Source organism: Artemia sp. Qi Xiang Cuo, chromosome 21 (assembly GCF_049724085.1).
Source record: "Artemia sp. Qi Xiang Cuo chromosome 21, ASM4972408v1, whole genome shotgun sequence".
Lineage (NCBI taxonomy): Eukaryota > Metazoa > Arthropoda > Branchiopoda > Anostraca > Artemiidae > Artemia > Artemia sp. Qi Xiang Cuo.
This window is the reverse complement of record NC_142814.1, coordinates 17,483,171-17,503,052: the sequence shown is the minus strand read 5'-3', so window position 1 is coordinate 17,503,052 and position 19,882 is coordinate 17,483,171.

Sequence of the window (19,882 nt, the reverse complement as noted above, 5' to 3'; positions counted from 1 at the left end):
CATTATCGTACTTTTTGACTATTCTGTACGGCCCAGAATATTTATTTGAAAGTTTTTTTCCTTCCGTTTTCGCCTCGTTCTTTAGGTAAACGAAGTCTCCTACTTTGAAATCTATATTCCCCTTAACTTTGGGTTGGTTTCTTAGTTCTTGGTTTATTTTGCATTTTTCCAACTCTTGCCTAACTATTTTATAAGTTTTCCTCATCCTATTTATGAATTCTTGTTTGTAATATTCTGAGTCTTTATAATATTTCTGAGATTAAATAATATCATCATAAGGGATTCTAAAATCACGACCAAAAAGTAAAAAGAATTGATTGTGTTTGGTTGTTTAGGAATAAGCAGTGTTGATTACGTTGGTTAAATAAGGTAAGAATTTATCCCAGTCGCCCCTGTTGTCTTTAGTATAAATGCTTAGAACGTTCGAAAATATTTTATGCCTGTTTTCTATTTTGCCATTAGCTTGTGGATGGTACGGTGCAGTCACCATTTTCTCTATATTAAGGAAACTTATTAAATCCTGTGTTACTTTTGCAACAAAATTGCTCCCGTTGTCATTCAAGATTTTGTTAGTGAAGCCCAATTTTAAAAAAAATTGAGCTCATTCCGTACTTGTGTCACAATCACCATGATTTTTCCTATCGTGTGAACACTTGCATCTGTAAAATTTATACCCAACAGAAAAACTATAATTAGGTACTTTTATCGAACCAGGTCCTCCTCCACATGTACAGACCCGGTCGAATGAGATACTATCGAAGTGGGACTTTGCTACTGGAACCCTTCCCATTGGGGGATTTGGATAAGCTGGGGGGATTTTTCTCAAGTTACATGCTTCGCATGTACTTGCAAATTCTTTAAGTTTTGTCAGTGCCGATTGTACGTAAAAGTATTGTTTTAACTTATGGAACGTTTTCATAACTCCTAGATGTCCACCTGTGTCCGAATGGCAATATTCAAATGCAGGCCCTATCAAGTTTTGTGGTAATACAGGTATTATCGAGGTTTGGTTTCTATTTGTCTCAGCAGTCACAATCCTACACAGTATTTCTTCATCAAGGTTATAGTAAAAATTATCTGTTTCTTTTCTAAGAGTTTTGAATTTATCGGGTAAAGCTTTGTTATTCACAAAATAATCAATTAGTGTTACACACATTTTGTCATTTTTTTGTTTTCTTTTTATAGTTTCCAAAGACAAGGGACAATAGTTAATCTTATTTTCCTTTACTGCGTCTTTGACTTTGTTTTTATTACATCCATGTTTGCTTTTAGCATTGATAGCATTAACTTCATTTTCTTCAGTTTCCGACGGACCATTTTCTGGATATCTACTCAAAAAGTCGCAAGCTGCGTTTTGTTTTTCCTTTAAATGTTCAAATTCATAATCTAGGTCTTGGATTTTCATAATCCATTTAGCTAGAATGCCCGTGGGGTTTTTAAATGTGCGCAGGTACTGCGAGCTTTTATGGTCTGATCGTAATATAAATTTTCTACTAATTAAATGATGTCTAAATTTTTCCAAGTGGTAGATAATAGTTAACAATTCTAAGTTTGTGGCGAAATAGCTGTTTTCTCCCTTTGATAAAGTTTTACTTGAATAGAATATAACTTTTTCAATTTGTTTGGGTGATCTCTGTAGAGGGTTAGGGTTTTCTATTGGGATTATTTGCGAAAGGATAGCACCAATGCCTTTTGAACTAGCATCAGTGGTAACGATGAATTTTCCGTTTTCGAAATCAGGGAGTGATAAAATTGGTTCAGAAATGAGCACCTTTTTGAGTTGGTCTAGGGAAGTTTGAGCTTCCTGGGACCAGGTAACATTATGGGAGTTTGCTTTGGTTAATTCCGTGAGGGGTTTCGCAATTTGGGAATAATTGCGTATAAATTTTCTAAAGTAGCCAGTAAGTCCTAAAATTCCCCTTAATTCTTTCATAGTTCTGGGGGGCTTGAGGTTTTCAACACATTTTATTTTATCAGGGTCTGGGGATATCTTTCCCTGGGTTACTACTACTCCTAAAAATTTAATTTTGGATTGAAATAAATTTACTTTCTCAGGCCGGCATTTTAAATTGCCTAGCCTGAACTTCTCGAACACCTTAGCTAAAGTTACCAAGTGTTGCTCAGTGTTTTCTCCCACGCATATAATATCATCAACAAAATGAATTATATTCCTCAATCCTCTCAACAGGTGCAACAGTGGTCTACATAACGCACTTGAACTTGTTTTAAGCCCAAATGGTACCCTTAAGTATTCATAAGATCCATATTCGGATTCTGAAAATGCAGTTTTATGGACATCCTTTTCGGCTATTTTCACTTGGTGGTAGCCTTGGTTAAGGTCCAAAGAAGTAAAAATTTTGTTTTTGCTTGAAATTGAGTCAAGAATTTCGTCTATTCTTGGTAGAGGAAATTTATCGTTAACTACTTGTTTGTTGAGAGCCCTATAATCTACTACGAGTCTAAGATCTCCATTCTTTTTTGGTACTGAGATCACTGGTGCACTATACGGGATTATACTTTGGCGTATGATTTCGTTTCTTTCTAATACATGGATTTGATTTTTTTAACCACTCTGCGGTATTGGACGGTTCGCAGGCTAGCGGTAGTTATTTATAGGGACCATTAGTGAAAAATTTGTAATCGTAGACATTGCAAATCATGCAGTCATTTTCATATTACTTCAAATACAAAAAAAAATTAACATAAACAACGCCATATTTTTTATTAATGTACGTATAAGTTATTTTATCCAATTTAAATTTGTTTAAAAACTGAGATTTAGTCAAAGGATATTCGTTATTTGAAGTTTTAATAACGTTAACTAGGTTTCTTTTAGAATTTTCCCATGTATTTAAATCATTTTCCGTTAAAACCTCGATTTGGACTAAACAAGTCCCATTTTTAATTGTAATTGTATCGTTTTCATGGTTATTGGATACCCAAATAAAACCTTCCCCTTTGTTATAAGATATAATCTGTTCCTCGCATAACAGATTTTCGGGTATTTCCGACGGTGTCGCAAACCATATTTCTGATTTGCTAATTACTGGCTCGATCATTTGTGATATTTGAATTTTTTGAATCGTGTTGGGAGGGATTTTTGTTTTCCTTATTACAAATCCGTAATATTTCTCTTCATTTTCATTGTTTATTAGATTCATACTGGCGCTATGCTGCGCCATTGCGGCATCTTGTGGCGTCACGTTGGGTTTTACTATGTTTTTCCACAATTCGACTATTTTCTTAATTTCGTTTGATCTGTACTGTTGCATATCTCCTATTTTTATTTTCGCAGATTCAGTACTTTTATTATTTAAATTTACTTCATTTCTGCGATATCTTTCAGGATAATTGAACAAATTTCCAATTATGCCCTGTCTTTGCGAGACATGAGGTTCAAAATACTTCGACATTATACCATTAGAAATTTTGTTTACTGTTATGTTATCTTCGTAACTTCTGTTACGATTTATTCAGATAGAAATATTTTTCCCTACCTTGGATGGGTTTACAAGCTTCTCTTTTGTTATGTCTAATAGTATTCTATTGGAAATTAAAAAATTTGAACCTCTAAGAGACTCATATGGGTGATTATCACATATAATAAAATTTGTCATGAAGGTTCTGTTGTCTCTTTTTACGTTTAGGCAAATTGACCCTTTTACATTTAATTTATGGCCTGTAATACTTGTTAAATTGGGATTATTAGGGTTTTTTTGTCGCCTAATGTGCAGAGGCAACGTATTAAATACGCAAGAGTTTATGATATTTACAGTAGCTCCACTGTCAACTAAGGCCGTAAAGTAAACGTTTTCTACACAAAAATAATTAAATATAGGTAACTTGTTAATAATATCACTACAAGAAGGCACTAGTATTGTTTTGGACCTATTAAATATTCCTGGCACCCTCGGGGTCCAACTTATGTTTCTGAGGGGCCTGAAGCGTTTCCCTGAGAATTTATTTCATTTGTCGGTGCCTGTAATAGATATTCAGACGTATTAGGTTCCGTAGGCATATTTAAATGATTTACGTCTGCCAGTCTTCGCCATGTATTATTATGGTAACGTGGATGTCTCGTGTCAGTGCCGTTTGCTGGCGCTGTTTTCCAGTTCTGTTTGATTTTAAAATTTTAATTTATAATAGGCAAATTTTAATTATTTTTATATTTCATTATAGCATTATATTTGACATGGCGAGTATTTTGGTTTTAAAAACGGTAATTAATTTGCCTGTTGGGGAAAGGGTTATACAAATTTGGTTGGTACGCATTATAAGGTACTGATTGGCGCACTCCCCCTTGGCTATAGCCTATTGCATGACCGGTGCTAAAATTTGTTCTTCTGAACAAATGGTTACCGTAATTTTGCGTATTACCGACAGCATTTCTTGGTATGGGATTGGTGACGTAGTGACACTCTCTTGCTATGTGGCCGACACGATTGCAGTTATAGCACCTTATTATTGTAGGGTTAATGGGCTGAAAACGTACTGTTTTCTGCCTAGCGGGTTCTGGCGTTTTGTTTCTTTTTTGTAATTGGGAGTTATCCCTTGAAAAGAAATTGTGGGATGTCTGATCGCCCATGAAGATTAGGTTCGCGTTTGAGTCGCCTAGGCTGTTTATTTTTGCATTACTATGATTAGCAACCATTTTATCAACTTCAATTAGTCGTTCTACCTCTTGGACTGCAAGATCCAACGTCTGAATATTCTTGGATATTATTACTCTATATAGTTTTGGGGGTAGCCCTTGCAAGAAGGTATTTAGTATGACTTTTTCAAACAGTTGCCCAGAACCACTTCCGTATTGTGCTTCTACAGAAATGCTTATATTATCCAGATATTCCCTTATATTTTGTGAAAATCAAAGCTTACTACTCCATGTTTTAATTTATTTATTGAACTGGTTTCTATAAATCTCTCTTTGAATGATTTTAATAAGCCATCTACTGTATTTATTGGCAAGTTGGCGTTAGTCCCTATGGTATGCTCGACCTGTTTTAGAAAGGTTAAGGCCTGGCCTCTTAATCGTAGAAGCAGCATGTCTTTTAACGCTCCAATGTCTGTTTTTGTTAATTGTACAAACTGGGTCAATTGGATATTGAATTCGTCAATATCTGATTGACCACTGTATTCCGGGATAGATTTTGCAATTTATATATTTCTTGCTACTAATTTTTGCACTAATAGTAATTCATGTAGATCGTTCATATGTTTGTTTTTCTTTGCGTTTATGTAAACTTAAAATTTTAATTAAACTATTTTGGGGTATGCTATTATATCCTATGAGATATAATGGGTTTATTATAGTAACCTAGCGGGTAAATGCCTAATCAATTTTATTATATGTCTGTATCTCTCCAAATTTAAATTTGAATTACAAAGTTTAAATAGCTTAACTAGTTCGCAGTTTTCCTCCAATTTCCGACACGCGCCATTTGTACCATTGAAGGATTATTTGTAGTAATAGAAAAGGTTTGCTCGTGGCGATAGAGATTTCTCCTATAGCGCCACTTATAGCGCTGGAGATTGTGTCAACTAGGCTAGCGCCGCTCTCAATTAATGAGAGAAAATTGAATATGTAGACATACAAATGTGGCTTCTTCTTTCTTGAGCTATCTGGAGATCAGATTCCTTTGGGAGCATTTACCATGGAGACTGGCGAACTAGTTACCCATTATCGGACTATACTCAGACATATAAGAGAAACAAACACATATAAAAAGATAATAGATTTATTGAACTTACATGCTTAGTTGTACAGCAACAGGTCACTTCAATGACAATAATGGTGACCGAAATAATTTGCGGTACTAATCGTTTCAAGTCTGACTTCATGTTCCAATTAAAAAACACATTTACCCCACGCCCAAACGCAGTTGTTTCGTCCTGCGCTCTAGGGACTGTCTGCCATTGGGTCACGTGCCCCAAGGATGCGAATCCTCGTCCAATACTCTCTTAAAGATTTTTCAGATGATTCAGGAGTTCACACAGTTTTTTGCCTTTTAAACTTCCTTGGAAATTTTATGCATTGCATTTTTTTTTTGCTACAATTATCTTAGCGAAATTCGAACGACTAGCGCCGTTGTCTGACTGAAGCTAGAAATGCAGTTTCTCTTTTTTCTGATTAAGGAATTTTCATTTTTGCGACTAGATTTAGCTTAATTATAAGAAATCGGAATCATCTTTAGAAAGGAACTTTATTTTGGTATTTCAAATACATCGCACCTTACTCATGGTACACAGTCAAATCAAAACAAAAGTACATCATTAGAATTACCTTGTCTGAAACCCTACTAGATAAATAATGAATGTCGTCATAGTTTTATATTAGAGCTATGACGTGAATAGAAAAACACGAAATTATATTGTTGTTTCTGAAGACGTCATGAAATAATATCATGGCGCTATGACGTCATCATGAAATAAAATCATTACGCCGTGACGTCATAATTACTATATAAGAAGCGTCAGAACTGTAAATGTTCTCATTCATAATTACATAATGGTCTCAATCAAGCAAGCTGCACGCAAGTTAAAAAATTACATTAAAAGACGATCACTGACATAACAAACCATTCCATACATTGGACTTAGTTAGCTACTTAATTGTTTGAGTTTTGTCTCTTAATATTTGATTTTTCAAAGTTCATTTTGAATTTCTTTCATTGAAATGCAAGAGTTGGAATATTTCAGTAGTGGTTTATCGTGGTTTACCTTGCCACAGTTACATTCTCTTAATTTTTCAAAGTTCATTTTGAATTTCTTTCATTGAAATGCAAGAGTTGGAATATTTCAGTAGTGTTTTGTCGTGATTTACCTTATCACAGTTACATTCTCTTGATTTTTCAAAGTTTATTTTGAATTTCATTCATTGAAATGCAAGAGTTGGAATATTGCAGTAGTGTTATGTCGTGGTTTACTTTGTCACAGTAACATTCTCTTGATTTTTCAAACTTCATTTTAATTTCTTTCCTTGAAACGCAAGGGTTGGAATATTTCAGTAGTGTTTTGTTGTGGCTTAAATAGTCACAGTTACATTCTCGTGATTTTTCAAAGTTCATTTTGAATTTCTTTCATTGAAATGCAAGAGTTGGATTATTTCACTAGTGTTTTGTCGTGGTTTAGCTTGTCACAGATACATTCCCTTGATTTTTCAAAGTTCATTTTGAATTTCTTTCGCTGAAATGCAAGACTTGGATTATTTCAGTAGTGTTTTGTTGTGGTTTACCGTGTCACAGTTACATTTTCTTGATTTTTCAAAGTTCATTTTGAATTTTTTTCATTTAAATGAAAGAGTTGGAATATTTCAGTAGTGTTTTGTTGTGGATTACTTTGTCACAGTTACATTTTCTTGATTTTTCAAAGTTCATTTTGAATTTTTTTCGTTGAAATGCAAGAGTTGGAATATTTCAGTAGTGTTTTGTCGTGGATTACTTTGTCACAGTTACATTCTCTTGATTTTTCAAAGTTCATTTTGAATTTCTTTCGTTGAAATGCAAGAGTTAGAATATTTCAGTAGTATTTTGTCGTGGTTTACCTTATCACAGTTACATTCTCTTGATTTTTCAAAGTTCATTTTGAATTTCATTCGTTGAAATGCAAGAATTGTAATATTTCAGTAGTGTTTTGTCGTGGTTTACTTTGTCACAGTTACATTCTCTTGATTTTTCAAAGTTCATTTGAATTTCTTTAGGTGAAATGCAAGGGTTGGAATATTTCAGTAGTGTTTTGTTGCGGCTTACCTAGTCACAGTTACGTTCTCTTGATTTTTCGAAGTTCATTTTGAATTTCTTTCGTTGAAAAGCAAGAGTTGGATTATTTCTCTAGTGTTTTGTCGTGGTTTACCTTGTCACAGATACATTCTCTTGATTTTTCAAAGTTCATTTTGAATTTTTTTCGCTGAAATGCAAGAGTTGGATTATTTCAGTAGTGTTTTGTTGTGGTTTACCTTGTCACAGTTACATTTTCTTGATTTTTCAAAGTTCATTTTGAATTTCTTTCATTTAAATGCAAGAGTTGGAATATTTCAATAGTGTTTTGTTGTGGTTTACTTTGTCACAGTTACATTCTCTTGATTTTTCAAAGTTCATTTTGAATTTATTTCGTTGAAATGCAAGAGTTGGAATATTTCAGTAGTGTTTTGTCGTGGTTTACTTTGTCACAGTTACATTCTCTTGATTTTTCAAAGTTCATTTTGAATTTCTTTCGTTGAAATGCAAGAGTTGGAATATTTCATTAGGGTTTTGTTGTGGTTTACCTTGTCACAGTTAAATTCTCTCGATTTTTCAAAGTACATTTTGAATTTCTTTCTTTGAAATGCAAAAGTTGGAATATTTCAGTAGTGTTTTGTCGTGGTTTACTTTGTCACAGTTACATTCTCTCGTTTTTTCAAAGCTCATTTTGAATTTCTTTCGTTGAAATGCAAGAGTTGGATTATTTCAGTAGTGTTTTGTCGTGGTTTACCATTTCACAGTTACATATTCTTGATTTTTCAAAGTTCATTTTGAATTTCTTTCATTGAAATGCAAGAGTTGGAATATTTCAGTAGTGTTTTGTCGTAGTTTACCTTATCACAGTTATATTCTCTTGATTTTTCAAAGTTCATTTTGAATTTCATTCATTGAAATAAAAGAGTTGGAATATTGCAATAGTGTTATGTCGTGGTTTACTTTGTCACAGTTACACTCTCTTGATTTTTCAAAGTTCATTTGAATTTCTTTCCTTGAAATGCAAGGGTTGGAATATTTCAGTAGTGTTTTGTTGTGGCTTACCTAGTCACATTTACATTCTCTTGATTTTTCAAAGTTCATTTTGATTTTCTTTCGTTGAAATGCAAGAGTTGGTTTATTTCACTAGTGTTTTGTCGTGGTTTACCTTGTCACAGATACATTCTCTTGATTTTTCAAAGCTCATTTTGAATTTCTTTCGTTGAAATGCAAGAGTTGGATTATTTCAGTAGTGTTTTGTTGTGGTTTACCGTGTCACAGTTACATTTTCTTGATTTTTCAAAGTTCATTTTGAATTTCGTTCATTTAAATGCAAGAGTTGGAATACTTCAGTAGTGTTTTGTTGTGACTTACTTTGTCACAGTTACATTCTCTTGATTTTTCAAAGTTCATTTTGAATATCTTTCGTTGAAATGCAAGAGTTGGAATATTTCAGTAGTGTTTTGTCGTGGTTTACTTTGTCACAGTTACATTCTCTTGATTTTTCAAAGTTCATTTTGAATTTCTTTCATTGAAATGCAAGAGTTAGAATATTTCAGTAGTATTTTGTCGTGGTTTACCTTATCACAGTTACATTCTCTTGATTTTTCAAAGTTCATTTTGAATTTCATTCATTGAAATGCAAGAGTTGGAATATTTCAGTAGTGTTATGTCGTGGTTTACTTTGTCACAGTTACATTCTCTTGATTTTTCAAAGTTCATTTGAATCTCTTTCCTTGAAATGCAAGGGTTGGAATATTTCAGTAGTGTTTTGTTGCGGCTTACCTAGTCACAGTTACATTCTCTTGATTTTTCGAAGTTCATTTTGAATTTTTTTCGTTGAAATGCAAGAGTTGGATTATTTCACTAGTGTTTTGTCGTGGTTTACCTTGTCACAGATACATTCTCTTGATTTTTCAAAGTTCATTTTGAATTTTTTTCGCTGAAATGCAAGAGTTGGATTATTTCAGTAGTGTTTTGTTGTGGTTTACCGTGTCACAGTTACATTCTCTTGATTTTTCAAAGTTTAATTTGAATTTTGTTCATTTAAATACAAGAGTTGGAATATTTCACTAGTGTTTTGTTGTGGCTTACGTTGTCAAAGTTACAGTATCTTGATTTTTTAAAGTTCATTTTGAATTTCTTTCGTTGAAATGCAATAGTTGGAATATTTCAGTAGTGTTTTGTAGTGGTTTACCTTGTCACAGTTACATTCTCTTGATTTTTCAAAGTTCATTTTGAAATTCTTTCATTGAAATGCAAGAGTTGGAATATTTCAGTAGGGTTTTGTTGTGGTTTACCTTGTCACAGTTACATTCTCTCGATTTTTCAAAGTTCATTTTGAATTTCTTTCGTTGAAATGCAAGAGTTGGAATATTTCAGTAGTGTTTTTTTGTGGCTTACCTTGTCACAGCTACATTCTCTTGTTTTTTGAAAATTCATTTTTGATCTCTTTCGTTGAAATGCTAGATTTGGAATATTTAAATAGTGTTTTGTTGTAGTTTACATTGTCACAGTTAAATTCTAACGATTTTTAAAAGTTAATTTTTAATTTATTTAACTTAAATGAAAGAGTTGGATTATTTCAGTAGTGGTTTGTTGTAACTTACCTTGTCACAGTTACATTCTCTTGATTTTTCAAAGTTCATTTTGATTTTCATTTGTTGAAATGCAAGAGTTGGAATATTTCAGTAGCGTTATGTAGTGGTTTACTTTGTCACAGTTACATTCTTTTGTTTTTTCAAAGCTCATTTTTAATTTATTTCATTGAAATGAAAGGGTTGGAATATTTCAGTAATGTTTTGTTGCGGCTTACCTAATCACAGTTACATTCTCTTGATTTTTCAAAGTTCATTTTTAATTTCTTTCGTTGAAATGCAAGAGTTGGAATATTTCAGTAGCGTTTGGTTGTGGTTTACCTGGTCACTGTTAAATTCGCTTGATTTTTCAAAGTCCATTTTGGATTTCTTTCGTTGAAATGTAAGAGTTGGAATATTTCAGAAGCGTTTTGTCGTGGTTTACCATATCACAGTTACATTCTCTTGATTCTTAAAATTCTTTTTCGATTTCTTTCATTTAAATGCAAGAGTTGGAATATTTCAGTAGTGTTTTGTTGAGGTCTAACTTGTCACAGTTAAATTCTCTTGATTTTTCAAAGTTCATTTTGAATTTCTTTCATTGAAATGTAAGAGTTGGAATATTTCAAGTGTTTTTTCGTGGTTTACCTTGTCAAAGTTACATTCTCTTTATTTTTCAAATTTCGTTTTGGATTTCTTTCATTTAAATGCAAGAGTTGTAATATTTCAGTAGTGTTTTGTCGTGGTATACCTTGTCACAGTTACAATCTCTTGATTTTTCAAATTTCATTTTCGATTTCTTTCATTGAAATGCAAGAGTTGGAATATTTCAGTAGTGTATTGTTGTGCTTTACCTTGTCACAGTTACATTCTCTTAATTTTTCAAAGTTCATTTTGAATTTCTATCGGTGAAATGCAAGAGTTGGATTATTTCAGTAGTGTTTTGTCATGGTTTACCTTGTCTCAGTTACTTTCTCTTGATTTTTCAAAGTTCATTTTGAATTTCTTTCGTTCAAATGCAAGAGTTGGAATATTTCAGTAGTGTTTTGTCATGGTTTACCTTGTCACAGTTACATTTTCTTGATTTTTCAAAGTTCATTTTGAATTTCTTTCTTTGAAATGCAAGAGTTGGAATATTTCAGTAGTGTTTTGTTGTGGTTTACCTTGTCTCAGTTACATTTTCTTGATTTCCCAAAGTTCATTTCGGTTTTCTTTCATTTAAATGCAAGAGTTGGAATACTTCACTTGTGTTGTGTCATGATTAACCCTGTCACAGTTACATGCGCTTAATTTGTAAAAGTTCATTTTTTTTTTCTATCGTTGAAATGATAGAGTTTGAATGTTTGAGAGGAATTATTTCATTGTTTACATTGTAGCACTTAAATTTTCTTCATTTTTCAAGTCTAGTTTTGGTTTTCTGTCATTGAAATGAAAGAGGTGGATTATTTCAGTAGTGTTTTATAGTGGTTTACAATGTCACAGTTACATTATCTTGATTTTTAAAAGTTCATTTTGAATTTCATTCTTTGAAATGCAAGAGTTGTAATATTTCAGTAGTGTTATGTCGTAGTTTACTTTGTCACAGTTACATTCTCATGATTTTTCAAAGTTCATTTGAATTTCTTTCCTTGAAATGCAAGGGTCGGAATATTTCAGTAGTGTTTTGTTGCGGCTTACCTTGTCACAGTTACATTCTCTTGATTTTTCAAAGTTCATTTTGAATTTCTTTCATTGAAATGCAAGAGTTTGAATATTTCAGTAGTGTTTTGTCGTGGTTTACCTTGTCCCACTTACATTTTCTTGATTTTTCAAAGTTCATTTTAGATTTCTTTCATTGAAATGCAAGAGTTGTTATATTTCAGTAGTGTTTTGTCGCGGTTTACCTTGTCACAGTTACATTCTCTTTATTTTTCAAAGTTCATTATGGATTTCTCTCGTTGAAATGCAAGAGTTGTATTATTTCAGTAGTGTTTTGTCGTAGTTTACCGTGTCACAGTTACATTCTCTTGATTTTTCAAAGTTCATTTTGAATTTCTTTCATTGAAATGCAAGAGTTGGAATATTTCAGTAGTGTTTTGTCATGGTTTACCTTGTCACAGTTACATTCTCTTAATTTTTCAAAGTTCATTTTGAATTTCTTTTGTTGAAAAGCAAGAGTTGGAATATTTCAGTAGAGTTTTGTCGTGGTTTACCTTGTCAAAGTTACATTCTCTTGATTTTTCAAAGTTCATTTTGAATTTCTTTCGTTGATATGCAAGAGTTGGAATATTTCAGTAGTGTTTTGTTATGGTTTACCTTATCACAGTTAAATTTTCTTGATTTTTCAAAGTTAATTTTCAAGTTCTTTCATTGAAATGCAAGAGTTGGAATATTTCAGTAGTGTTTTGTCATGGTGTACCTTGTCACAGTTACATCCTATTGATTTTTCAAAGTTCATTTTGAATTTTTTTCATTGAAATGCAAGAAATGGATTATTTCAGTAATGTTTTGTCGTGGTTCACCTTGTTAAAGTTATATTTTCTTAATTTTTAAAAGTTCATTTGAATTTCTTTCATTGAAATGCAAGAGTTGGAATATTTCAATAGTGTTTGGTTATGGTTTACCTTGTCATAGTTACATTCTCTTGATTTTTGTAAAGTTCCTTTTGGATTTCTTTCATTGAAATGCAAGAGTTAAAATATTTCAATAGTGTTTTCTCGTGGTTTACCTTACCACACTTACATTCTCTTGATTTTTCAAAGATCATTTTGGATTTCTTTCGTTGAAATGCAAGAGTTGGAATATTTCAGTAATGTTTTGCCGTGGTTTACTTTGTCAAAGTTACATTATCTTAAGTTTTCAAAGTTCATTTTGGATTTCTTTCGGTGAAATGCAAAAGTTGGAATATTTCAGTAGTGTTTTTTCAGGGTTTACTATGTCACAGTTACATTCTCTTGATTTTTCAAAGTTAATTTCTTTCGTTGAAATATGTTTTGTTGTGCTTTACCTTGACACAGTTACATTTTCTTGATTTTTGTTAGGTTAGATTAGGTTAGGCTAGATCAAGTTAGGTTAAGTTAGGTTAAGTTAGGTTAAGTTAGGTTAGGTTAGGTTAGCCTACGTACGCACGCGTACGTAGGCTAACCCAACCTAACCTAAATTAACCTAACTTAACCTAACCTAACTTGATCTAGCCTAACCTAATTCCAATAACTCCAGCTAAATAATTAACAGCTCCAGCTTCCAATAACTCAAGCTAAGCTAACTTCCAATAATTCCAGCTAACTAATTCCAATATAAGCAATGGTTTGTTCTTATAATCATGATCTTTTAATTTGGCGTTTCTTACTAGGTTACTAGCTACCACTGCAACCCGGATTATGTAATTAATAGGTTGCTAGCTACCGCTGCAATCTAGATATTCTTATTTCTGCTACTATGGGCTAAGGTTCGTTCTTTACTGTAATTTCTTAGCATTGGACTGATCGTCTCTTACTAGGTTGCTAGCTACTGCTGCAACCCAAATTCACATATATATTTATTTATGAGAGGAAGCCTGGCTGAGTGGTCCAAGGCACTGGTGTTAGCCACCAGTCTCTTTGAAGGCGTGGGTTCAAATCTTACCGCTGGTATACGATTATGTTTGAAAGACTGGAGTATGAAAAGACATCAAAAATGCAGTTTTTAGTGGAAAATTTTTTTCTCTTTTAGAAATAATTTATTTTAGTTACAAAAGGTTTTTAACCCAATTAATTTCCTTTAAAATGAGCTATTGAACAACCCTCTACGATGTTCCAGTGCCAAGCTATCTGTGGAAAAGAAAAAAAGAAAAAAATATCCCGCCTAGGCAGAATGTTGTAGTAGCTGCCACTTTTCTTGATTTTCAAGCCAATATATTCCCCTTGCTGTTCAAGCCAAGGGACAGAAAGTTTCCTATACAGGGGTTTCGGACAAGACGGTTCTAATGGTGTACTTTTTGTTTTGATCTGACTCCTCTGTTAGGAACTATGGGTTTTTATATTTCTTAACATTGAACGTGATCGCCTCTTACTAGGTTGCTAGCTACCGATGCAACCCGGATAATAGCTACTTGTCTCAATAGTAACCGAAACTCCTGGAACCAAAATTTTCTTTTTTGGCTTAATCGCTAAAATTATTATGTAAACTGCAAAAATATTTATGATGCCTAATCAGTAATAGTAATTTCTTAATTTAAACAACAAAAATACATGAAAATTTTATAATTAGTTTTACTTTTTTCTCCTGGAAGAAAATTTTTTTCATCTCAGTTCAAAGTTATTATTGTATCCTGGAACCAAACTTTTTTTGGTTTGTAACCCGTAAAGTACGTATCTCCATATTATTGTCTTATAATTGCAATTATTTTAGTTTTCAGTCCAGAATCGCTAAACTTATTATGTAAACTGCAAAAATATTTATGGTGTCTAACCAATAATACTAATTTTGTAATTCAAACAAATTATCCATTAATTATCCATAATTATACATTCAAACAAATTATAATAATTATTTACATAATCTATTGACAAGATGACTTGAAGCAAATGCCTTTTGAAAGTAATAATAAAGAACGACCTCTTGCCTATACTAAATTTTATACGCCACTTAATTATAGTATAGGTTAGTAATTTTATTATCCGGGTTGCAGCGGTAGCTAGCAACCTAGTAAGAGACGATCACCTCCAATGTTAAGAAATATAAAACCCCCCAACTTAAAAAAAAACCCAACAGAAAATTGACAAAATATAAGTATCAGAGTGAATAAATGCCTCATCTTATTTCAAGAAACGAATTTGAAATAAAATGAAGAAATATGCATTTGGTGTTACTGAAATTGTATTGTTTCTTTAAATAAAACTTGCTGAAAATTTTTGTCCAGCATACATCTCGAAGGGAAAAAAACTCAAAAAGAAAAAATGTCTCGAAGCTAAAAAAAAAACATCTCGAAGAAAAAACATGTAATGGTGAAACATGTGGAACCATGTAATGGTGTTGCTCAAGATGTATTGATTCTTGAAATAAGATGGAATAAGTAATTGAAGTATTCAAAATTCCAATTATATTATTCGAAATACGTTATTCCTTGAAAGAAGATGAAGAAATTTGCATTTGGTGTTAATGAAATTGTATTTTTTCTTTAAATAAGAAGAGGAAACATGCAATGGTGTTGCTCAAAATGTATTGATTCTTGAAATAAGATGGAAACAAGCAACTGCATTATTAAAAATACCAAATATATTATTCGAAATACTTTATTGCTTGAAATAACGATGAGGAAATATGCAATAGTGTAACTCAAATTGTATCGTTTCTTAAAATAAGATGAGGAAACATGCGTTGATGTTGCTCAAAATGTATTGATTCTAGGAATAACATGGAAATAAGCAATTGCTTTATGCAAAATACCCAATATATTATTCAAAATAATTTATTGCTTCAAATAACGATAAGGAAATATGCAATAATATTACTCAAATTGTATCGTTTCTTGAAATAAGATGAGGAAACATGCATCGATGTTGCTCAAAATGTATTTATTCTTGAAATAAGAAGGAAATAAGCAAATGTATTATTCAAAATTCAAATTTTATTATTCGAAATACTTTATTGCTTGAAATTAAATGAAGATATTTGCATTGGTGCTAATGAAATTGTATTTTTTCTTTAAATACGAAGAGGAACATGCACTGGTGTTGCTCAAAATGTATTGATTCTTGAATTAACATGGAAACAAGCAATTGCATTATGCAAAAGACCGAATATATTATTCAAACTACTTTATTGCTTTGTATTACAGTAAAGAACGATCTCTCGCCAATAGTAACTGCTATATGGTGGTTCCAGGGGTAGTTACAACCTATCTAGATTGCAGCGGTAACCGGGTTGCAGCGGCAGCTGTAACCCGGAGTCTCTTTCTTAGTTTATGATTATTATAATAAAGATTGAACTCTTCCCTATACTAACTTGCGTAGGCAACTTCATTATAGTTAAGATTACAGTATTTATATTATGACAATGCAACAGGTATGAGAAAAAAGTGCAAAACTCTGTAAACTGTAAAAATATTTAGAATGGTTGAGTAATTTTACAATAGTAAAGAATCCGGGTTGCAGCGGTAGCTAGCAACCTAGTAAGAGACGATCACGTCCAATGTTAAGAAATATAAAACCCATAGTTCCTGAAAAAGGAGTCAGATCAAATTCAAAAATACACCATTAGAACCGCCTTGTCCGAAACCCCTGTATAGGAAACTTTCAGCCCCTTGGCTTGAACAGCAAGGGAAATATATTGGCTTGAAAATCAAGAACAGTGGCAGCTACTACAACATTCTGCCTAAACGGGATATTTTTTTTTCTTTTTTTCTTTTTTTCCTTTCCACAGATAGCTTGGCACTGGAACATCGTAGAGAGTTGTTCAATGGTTCATTTTAAAGGAAATTAATTGGGTTAAAAATCTATAGTAACTAAAATAAATTATTTCTAAAATAGAATAAATTTTTCCACCAAAAACTACATTTTGGATGTCTTTTCACACTGCAGTATTTCAAACATAATCGTTTACCAGCGGTAAAATTTGAACCCACGCCTCCAAAGAGACTGGTGGCTAACACCAGTGCCTTGGACCACTCGGCCAGGTTGCCTCTCATAAATAATATATATGTGAATCCGGGTTGTTATAATAAAGAACGACCTCATGCCTATACTAAATTTTATACGCCACTTAATTATAGTATAGGTTAGTAATTCCACAGATAGCTTGGCACTAGATCCGGGTTGCAGCGGTAGCTAGCAACCTAGTAAGAGACGATCACGTCCAGTGTTAAGAAATATAAAAACCCATAGCTCCTAAAAAAGCAGTCAGATCAAAATAAAAAGTACACCATTTGAACCGCCTTGTCCGAAACCCCTGTATAGGAAACTTTCTGTCAATTGGCTTGACCAGCAAGGGAAATATATTGGCTTGAAAATCAAGAAAATTGACTTTAATCACGTTGTTCTCCACAAACGGCATATTTTTTTCTTTCCCTTTTTTTTTCTTTCTTTTCCACAGATAGCTTGGCACTGGAACATCGTAGAGAGTTGTTCAATAGCTCATTTTAAAGGAAAATAATTGGGTTAAAAATCTTTAGTAACTAAAGTAATTTTTTTCTAAAATAGAATAAATTTTTCCACCAAAAACCTGCATTTTTGATGACTTTTCATGCTGCATTACATTAATAAACCATTGCATACATTGAACTTAGTTAGCTACTTGATTGTTTGAGCTTCGTCTCTTACTTTTTCAAAGACGAAAAAGCCGTAGGCTTTTTTCTGTTTGTATTTATTTTACAGTAAAGAACGATCTCTCGCACATATTACATTAAGTAACGAAGTGTAACCCAAAGTAACTGAAGTATAAAATCAATAAGTTCGTGGTCATAATTTTAATAAAGATCGAACTCTTCCCTATACTAACTTGCGTAGGCAACTTCACTATAGTTAAGATTACAGTATTTATATTATGACAATGCAAAACGTATGAAAAAAAAGTGCAAAACCCTGTAAACTGCAAAAATATTTTACAGTAAAGACCGACTAAATTATTACATTAAAAGACGATCATTGGAATAACAAAGTTTTGCTGACATTGGACTTAGTTAGATACTTGATTGTTTGAATTTCGTGTCTTACTCTTTCAATGAAGAAAAAGCCATAGGCTTTTTCATGTTTGTAATCATATAGCATATAAGAAACCCCAGCTGCAACTGACGTCATTACATAAAAGCTTGATTTAGCTCATTAAAACGTAGGATGATATAAGTACAATCAATGTTATGGTTGTATAGATTGCTGAAACCTAGGAAAGAACAAACCTGGGCGTAGTAACTAAAAACTTTACAAAGGGCCGTTGTTCGTCCTTTACTAAATTGCAGCTACCCCTGCAACCATGATGGTTGTAACATCTGGTTATAACATCACACATTATTTTTAACAAATTTTTTATAATAAGGAATTTTCCGGGTTACAGCGGTAGCTAGCAACCTAGTAATATATGATCATAGCCAGTAGTAAAAAAAATAGTCCATAACTTCTAAAAATAGAATCAGATCAAAAACAGAGTACACTATTAAAACGGCATTGTCCGGCTCCTCTATATAGGAAACTTACCGTCCCTTGGCTTGATGAAAATAAAAATATTTAAAACCAGCATAAAAATCTGATCGTTTTGATGTATCTTTTGGTACCAAATTCTCTTTTTTATAGTTTTGGTTATTATTGAGCCGGGTCACCTTATTCGGGTTGCAGCGGTAGCTAGCAACCTAGTAAGAGACGATCACCTCCAATGTTAAGAAATATAAAACCCCCCAACTCCTGAAAAAAGAGTCAGATCAAAACAGAAGGTACACCATTAGAAGCGCCTTTTCCGAAACGCTTATAAAGGAAACTTACCGCCCTTTGGCTTGAATAACAAAGAAAATATATTGGCTTGAAAATCAAGAAAATTGACTTTAACCACGTTATTCTCCACAAAAGGGATATTTTTTTCTTTTACATTAAAATAATAATAAAGAACGAACTCTTGCCTATACTTTTCCGGGTCGCAGCGGTAGCTAGCAACCTAGTAAGAGACGATCATCTCCAATGTTAAGAAATATAAAACCCCCCAACTCCTAAAAAAAGAGTCAGATCAAAACAAAAAGTACACCGTTAGAACCGCCTTGTCCGAATCCTCTATAAAGGAAACTTACCATCCTTTGGCTTGAATAACAAAGAAAATATATTGGCTTGAAAATCAAGAAAACAGACTTTTACCACGTTATTCTCCACAAACGGGATATTTTTTTCTTTCCACTTGATTTTTCTCCTCAGCTAGCTGGACACTGGAAAATCATAGAGAGCTGTATAATAGCTCATTTTAAAGGAAATTGCAACATCTAGTCACTTTTGTATTTAAAAATAAAATACTTTTTAAAGTAGAATCAATTTTGTCAAAAAAATTGCATTTTTGATGTATTTTCATACTGCAGTCTTTTCAAAGATATTTGAATTTTGAAGCAATAAAACAGTTCATGGTAATGAACTCTATAGTAATAATAGCTACTTGTCTCAATAGTAACCTAAACTCCTTGAACCAAAATTTTCTTTTTTGGCTTAATCGCTAAAATTATTATGTAAACTGCAAAAATATTTATGATGCCTAATCATTAATAGAAATTTTTTAATTTAAACAACAAAAATAAATGAAAATTCTAAAATTAGTTTTGCTTTTTGTCTCCTGGAAGAAAAATATAATAAAGAACGACTTCTTGCCTATACTAAATTTTATACGCAACTTAATTATAGTTTAGGTTAGTAATTCAACAGATAGCTTGGCACTGGATTATCGTAGAGAGTTGTTCAATGGCTCATTTTAAAGAAAATTAATGGGGTTAAAAACTTCTTGTAATTAAAACAAATTATTTTTATTATATTAAGAAATTTTAATTATGTTCCTTAAGATCCGGGTTGCAGCGGTAGCTAGCAACCTAGTAAGATTTACAGTAAAGAACGATCTCTCATCCATAGTAACTGATAAATGGTGATTCCAGGGGTAGTTGCTTGAGGTTCGTCTTTTACT